The sequence below is a fragment of the Phoenix dactylifera genome, chromosome 13 (genome assembly GCF_009389715.1).
Source record: "Phoenix dactylifera cultivar Barhee BC4 chromosome 13, palm_55x_up_171113_PBpolish2nd_filt_p, whole genome shotgun sequence".
Taxonomy (NCBI): Eukaryota; Viridiplantae; Streptophyta; class Magnoliopsida; order Arecales; family Arecaceae; genus Phoenix; species Phoenix dactylifera.
In genome coordinates, this window is record NC_052404.1 from 3,894,513 (window position 1) to 3,902,424 (window position 7,912).

Consider the following 7,912-nt stretch of genomic DNA (forward strand, 5'->3'; position numbering starts at 1 on the left):
CTTGGTCTTTTTGATATTTCTCTTTTTTTCATGTTGCAATTTTCTTTTTTCATGTTGCACAAATTTTAAAGCACTTCAACTTTTCTTTATTTACCCGTCAAAACAACTATTACATAATTTAATGATTGGCATTACGAAGGAAGAGCAATATTTTTTTGCGACAAAGATACAACCCGAACCATTAAAAGAAAATCAAGGCCACAACAGTTGAGTGGATCTGGGGCTAGGGTCGTGATGCCGGCTTCAGACCACTGCTACGCGACATCCACAAACTCTTAGCTGAGTGTAGTCTCTATAGGGCCATACATGCCTGCTGGAAGGCGAACAATGCGGCTAATTGGGTGGCTTTATTCGTAGCTCACTACGCTGGAGGCTTCATTTGGGTTGATCATCCACTGCTGGTGGACATAAAAACGCATGTTATGGGATTCTCCATATGGAAACGTTGCTCATATAGAATTTTGTCTCTCGGTGACTATCATCAAAAAAACAAAAATATTGAAATGATAAATTGCCATGTCGCCTTGTTTTTGGTAAGAGGAAATGAGCTGTGCCTCGACAAGGCATGATGGTCGCATTGAGGACAAACAAGCACTGCCTGGTCCAAATAGTCACCGTTAGCACAGCATAGGCCAAATCAGCGGCATATGTTATTTAATATTTTGATTTCTATAAAGATTAAATATTTAGCATGTTATCAATATTTAATGAATGTTAATATTTAGAGTTATTTAATATTTAAATTTTATTTGTGAATATTTAGTAATTATTGAAAAATTAATATTGTTAGCAATATAAATTTAATATATAACTTACTAACATCAATATTAGTATTCATTTAATATAGAAGTTAGGTATATGTTTAATATAGAACTTATTAAAATTGAAGTTGTTAACATAAAAGTTATTAGTGTAGATTTTATTAATATCAATATTATGATTATCATTTATTTAATATTTATCTAATAGTTAGCAATTATCGAAATAATAATACACCATTAGGAGATAGAAAAGTTTTTGAAGCTACGTAGCTATTTCGTGTTGAAATAAAGGATGCAGAAATAAAAAATATGATTTTGAAGAATAATATCCAATTGGTGGTCACAAAGTCTTGTAAAGTTTAAAAATATGTTGCTGGTCAGTCCACTATTCTGCTATATAGCTACAAGTTTATAACTTTTGATAAAATTTAAGATTATATCAACCAGGATGGATATCTTATCAGTAAGTATTATTAACCTCCAAAATTTGATGTATAAATACAAATATTTTCTATATTAATAATAATATTTATCCTATACAGATGTTATGGGAGTTGTTATATTTATTGGTGAAGCAACTACAATTCGCATCTATCATGATCCAAACACATTGATCTAAGATATGGTATTTCTAGTTAAAAGGTAAATAAGTATTTACTTTAATTACAAATGACTTAGACTATGTTCACTTATATATATTTTTTAAATTATTGTCGTTTTAGATCCATAATGTTAACACTATAGTGATAAATGGCGGTGGAAGAAGGGGCAATCATGCAGAAAAATATGCAACAAAATCAATTTTTGCTGACCATTGCTGTCAAAGCAACAGTATATAAAGGTACAAGTTTATGATATATTTCTCACAACATTGAAACTTATTTATAAAAAATATTTACAATTGAATAGGTGCTAGCCCTCTCTATCATGAATTGTAGCAGGATTCTGATAGATCCAGACATTGATGTAGCAAAAGATGGGGATTGAGAATTCATTATGGATATTAATATAATTAAATATACTAATTTGATTTTTTTTTCTCTATTTCAAAATACATAATAAGTATAAGGCTTCAATATCGAGGTTACATGTATACGGTTTGTCTCATACCTTACTACAAAGATCTATGAGATCAGCAATTTTACATTTAGATTCTTCGACACAATTTACGACATCGATAGTACATATCGATTAAATAGAATTAATATTTTACTAATTATTTACTATTAATACTTATTTATATTTACAAGGATTGTGCTATCGAATTTTAGTGACTGCCATTCACATTAATATAGATCGAGATTTATGGTACAACTCTTTTACAAGTTGTACTAGAAAGGTATATATTGTTGCTGGTGCTATTTTTATTAAAAGGAAAATCCATCGGTATCACTGAGGTAAGAATTTACTCTCTTCTAAATATTAAAAACTATATACTGATTATTTTATTTTTCAATTCTAGGTTTCTCATACATATTAAAGTATGCGATCATATTGGTGAACTTTTTTTGACTATTTTTGATAGACATGGTGAAATTCTCGTGAGAAAATATGTTAACTCTGCAGCAAACAAACCTTTCCTTCTGACCCTGGCTCACCAAACCCCTTGGGCTGCTCCATATAAATCTTCTCCTCCAAATTTTCATGAAGGAAGGTTGTTTTAACATCCATTTGCTCCAACTCCAAATCCTAGATGGCAACAATGCTTAACAGCATCCGAATAGAAGTATGTCGAACAACTGGGGAGAATACTTCATTATAATCAATGCCCTCCTTCTGGGAGTATCCAATGGGCTTATATCTGATGCCTTCTCTATCTGAAAGTCCTTCCTTGCATTAGAACACCCACTTGCATCCAATGGGCTTCTTTCCACTTGGCAACTGCACCAACCACCAAGTCTGATTTTTCTGGAGAGACTGCATCTCCTCTGCCATAGCTTGGACCCACCTATCGCTATCCTGGCGTGCCAATGCCTCCTCATAGGTCTTCGGGTCTCCATTCATAGCAACCAATGCATAAGACATGGTTTCGCCAAAACCATACCTCTCCGGCTGCCTCACAATCCGCTTAGGCTTGTGCAGTGCGACTCCGATGCTTCTACTGGGATCTTGTTCCTCCCTTTGCACATCTCGTCTCCGAGTTAGCATCTCGCTCCTCTCCACATGTGGAGGCACCTCCGACTGGTGCTCCACCTGAATTTCATGTCCTTCTGGTGCACCTCCAAAAGGTAAAACTGAATAAGAAGTTAGCTGTCCAACCCTATCCGGTTGGTTCTCCCCCCGCTCTTCTTTCATCCTTTGCATCTTTAGGACTGAATTCTCATCAAAGACCACATCCCTACTGATAGTAGTCTTCTTCTCCAAGGGATCCCACAGCCGATAACCTTTGACTCCACGCGGATATCCTATGAATACCATCTTTCGTGACTTGGCATCCAATTTGCTCCGCTCACTGGGATCAATGTGTACAAATGCCGTGCACCCAAATACTCTAAGATGACCAACCTCCACCTTCTTTCCAGACCATAGCTCCTCTGGAATCCTCCCATCTAGCTTTGTATGAGGAGATCAATTCACCGAGTAACAGGCCGTGTCTACTGTGTCCGCCCAAAACACTTTGGGAAGCCCTGCCTGCATTCTCATACATCTAGCTTTCTCCATGAGAGTCATGTTCCTCCTTTCGGCCACCCCATTCTGTTGAGGAGTCTTTCTCACTGAAAATTGCCTCTTGATTCCACAATCTTCGCAAAATTTTAGAAACTCCTTACTTGTGAATTCGCCTCCATTGTCGGACCATACACACTTCACGCAGCATTCCTTCTCTTTCTCTACCTCTGCCCTCCAGGCTTTGAACTTAGAGAAAACCTTTGACTTTTCCCTCAATAAGTATACCCAAACTCTCCTTGAAAAGTCATTAATAAGGGTTAGAAAATATCTTGCCCCATTCCTGGCTGTGACCGGGGCCGGTCCCCAAACATCCGTGTGCACTAGCTCCAGGGTACCACTGCTACGTGTAATACTGCTAGCAAACTTCACCCTGTGTTGCTTTCCCAACTGGCAAAGCTCACACACCTCTGGAACTCCTCCATCCAGATCTGATATCAGTCCATCTTTGCTCAGCATCTTCATACCACGATCTCCCATGTGGTCCAAGCGGTAATGCCACAAACGATATGCTTCTTGCTGGCCCTGTGCCACTGCTGCTGTTTCGGATCCCCTACACACCACGGACCCTTCCATCCTGTACAAATTATTCTCCAACCTCCTCCCCTTCATCACAACTATGGCTCCTGTGGATATATTCAAAATATCACTCCTGGAACGACAACTAAAGCTGTAACCGTTCTTCTCCAAGTAGCCAAGTGATACTGATTCTTTTTCAGATCCGGGACGTGCTTTACATTGGTAAGAGTCCGCACCATCCCATCAAACATCCTCACCTTGATGGTCCCAATGCCGGCCACCCTGCAAGGATGATCATTTCCTAATGTCACACTCCCCTCATCGATTTTGGTGTATGTAGCAAACCAAGACCGATTTGGTGTGTAGTGATGAGAATAGGCTGAATCCATTGTCTAGATATCCGTATTGTTCCTGTGATCATCCGAAACTACCAAAAGGTCATCCTCCACCTTGAAATCAGCCACGGCACTGACTGAATCCTTGCCATTCTTCTCTCCCTGAAGCTTCTTCCAAAGCGGACAATTCCGCTTCAAGTGTCTTGCTTCATTGCACTTGTAGCATCAAACTCTTTCTTGCCTTTCTTGGACTTTGATCGTCCCCTTTGCTTGCTCTATTCCTTCCCTCTCCGAGGCCTCTCTCTGATAGTAAAACCTTCCTGAGGAACTCCATCCTTTGTTAATCTTTTTCTTTGCTCATTGGACCTTAGCACAGAAATTATGTCTTCATAATTCAGCATCTTCTTCCCATACAGCAAAGTAGTAACCAAAGGATCATAAGAACCTGGCAGCGAGCAAAGCAAAAGTAGAGATCTATCCTCCTCTTCCATCTTCACCCCAAGGGTCTGCAAGTCATTGCAAACCTGGTCAAACCTCTGAATATGAAGAACAATATCTCCACCTTCATGCATCCGAAGGCTGTACAATTGTTTCTTCAACATCAACTTGTTGCACATATTCTTCCCCATATACGGGCTCGTTTGGTTCGCGGGAAGTATTTTCCCTCCTAGGAATATGATTCCTGGGAATCAGATTCCTAGGAAGAGGATACCTAGGAAAGTACTTTTGACATGTTTGGTTAACCATGGGAAAGTGACTAATTTCCAAAGTGCTTATGTTTGGTTGACCATCCACTTTCCTAGGAAAGTTATGTATAATTCCTATTATGCCCTTAATAAAAATTAGGTCTTTAATGCCTCTTTAATGCTTCTTTAATGCTGAAGGGTCTTTTTGGAAAAAAATAAAAAAGGAGTGATTCCCACCTCATGGGAAAGTAACTTTCCCATGTTTCTCATGGGAAAGACTTTCCCATGAAATGTGGGAATCATATTCCCATGGGAATACAACTTTCCCATCTCTCTCCTTTGAAAACTCCAACCAAACAAGAGGCATTTCATTACTTTTCCGTTGACCACACTTTCCCCCCTCGTTTTCCTGCGAACCAAACGAGCCCTACATGGTATGCAACTTTGTCCATAATCCCTTGGGTGTCTTCTCCTCTAGGACATTGTACAAGGCTCAATCCGCCAAGCATCCTCTGATGGCAGCGCAAGCTCTTTTCTCCAAAGAAAATCATTCTTTATCTGTCATACCCTCCGGCCTGTCCTCCAAGGCCGAATCCAGATAGTTCTGCACCAAAAGATCCTCCACCCGAACCTTCCACATAGAGAAGCTTCCCTTTCCATTAAACTTCTCAAACTCCACCTTCATGTTATTGTTCATGGTTGGCCAGACCACAATCACAAATAAACCAAATCTGATTTGAGAAATTACCTTGAAGGGAGATGAGCGGACTGCTTTCCTCTTGATGTCTTTCCTTCGTTTCTCTTTCCTACGCCAAAACCTCGCTCTGATATCAATTGTTGGCGCTGTGCGGAAGCGTGTGGATCCCTGATATTCGCTAACCTAGAGCGTCCCCTAGGGCGTCAGGCCGCATGGTGAAAGAAGAAAGAGAACTAGAGTTTTCGTGGAGAAGAAGAGGAAGAGAAGAGAGAACATGGGAAAAAGTTTTCTGGCGGCTCCTTTATTGCTCAAGCAATAATCCAAGTGATAACCCTAAAACTGATTACATCAAGCCTTTATATAGGCACCCAATTTTAGTCTAATCATACACCAACTCAATCTCCTCTTAAGCCACATTAGAAAGCACTCAACCCAAGTCCATGACTTACATGCTCTCCCCCTTTAAGCCAAACATAGCCCAAGAATGACTTAGACCCTTTGAGACTTGAAAAACCTTGACTTGGCCCGCTTCATGCCTGAAAATCTCGTGAAAACAGTCCTGGGGTCGACCCCTGCTGTCCTGAGGTCGACCCCTGAAGCTGTCCCAGAAAATAGCTTTCGGACTTTTTCCTGTCGCTCTTAAGGAGTCGACCCCTGAAGTCCTGGGGTCGACCCCTGCACTGTGTCAAGTCTTCACAGCGTGCCGGAGTTGACTCCAAGTCTCAAGGAGTCGACTCCAATACTGTTCACAACCCAGAAACTTGTTGTTTTCCTTTGGATGCGCCACACTTGAGCCTACACAGAGCTATGTTTTATGTTGCGAAGGTCATGTCGGCTGCCGCTACGTTTGCTTCAAGGAAGGCCAGGGACACATGGGGTACCTACTCAGCTGTCACAGCGTCCAGGTTTACTCTCTTCTCCTGGGTACCCCCAACCCTTGGTTATCTCAAAGTGAACTTCGATGGTGGTATGTCGATGGACGAAGTTTCGAGAGGAGTGGGCTTTGTGATCAGAGACCACCTAGGACGGATGATAGCAGCTGGTGGTAGGAGTACGCCTGGTCTCTCTCCGATTAGGGCGGAGCTTCGGGCAGCTTGGGAGGGTATTTTCTATGCGAGGCGCGTGCTTGGTGCAGATAGGGTATGCTTCGAGGGGGACTCCTCCACGGTGATTGATTGGCTCCGAGGTGTGGATAGACATGGGGACGGTCATCCTCTGCTCCGGAGGATATGCAGACTAAGTCGAGATTGGATTTTCTTTCAGGTGGGCTATGTGTTCCGTAAGGCGAACAGAGCAGCTGACTGGGTAGCCTCATTTGTTGCTTGGCATAACGGAGAGTCCAGCTGGACGTCGGTATCGGAGATACCCTCTTTCTTGTATTGTTTACTTTTTTTTTTTTATTTGGCAGGTTGTACTTATGTTAGAATGATATAAAATACCGTTTAGAAAAAGAAGAAGAAGAAGAAGGAGGAGAAGAAGAAGAGGAGGAGGAAGAGGAAGAAGAAAAAAGAAGAAAATAGAAAAGATAAAAGCAGCGGGGAGCGGAGACCAACCTCACGACGTCTGCTCGCTATCCCAAGAGCAAAGGGCACTGTTTGGGGTGTTAATTTGTCCTCCCGTTCTTATCACATCAACACCTCATGTGACTCATTCTTGGTCCGGCGACTATCATCGCACTCCCCTCCTTTCTTAACCATACAAGCATACCAACACGGCATAACATTTTTCCTCCGGCTTACGGCGTTTGGCATGTGGGATCTTCAAGAATCCACCATTTATTACCCAAAATAAAGCGAAAGTATTCACACCAAGCATCAATTCATGGGACACATTTTGCGTCTTCTTGGTGGTGGAATTCCACCTACGTGGTCGCGTTCATAATGCCTTGCTAATAAAATTAATGGGTTTTAAGTCGCCGGGAAAGCCCACGTTTTAAGAGTCCACAATGAAAGTACACGTGACAAGCATGGGTCAGCCCAAGCATAGAATTATTGTATAAACATATCTAACCAGAAGATATTATTTAATTTTTTTAAATTTTATTAAGTATTCAAAATTTATCACATACTCTCTCCATTTAAGCTTTGACATTCTCGTCAGATTAAGAATTCAAATATATTTAAATCTAATTACAATCACCATGATCAGCCGATGGTCAATCTTAATGGATTCGTATTGTAGTGTCTCCTAATCCACATAGCTTATAGACTGGATCTACTATGATACCATTTTGTAATAACTCAGGACCTC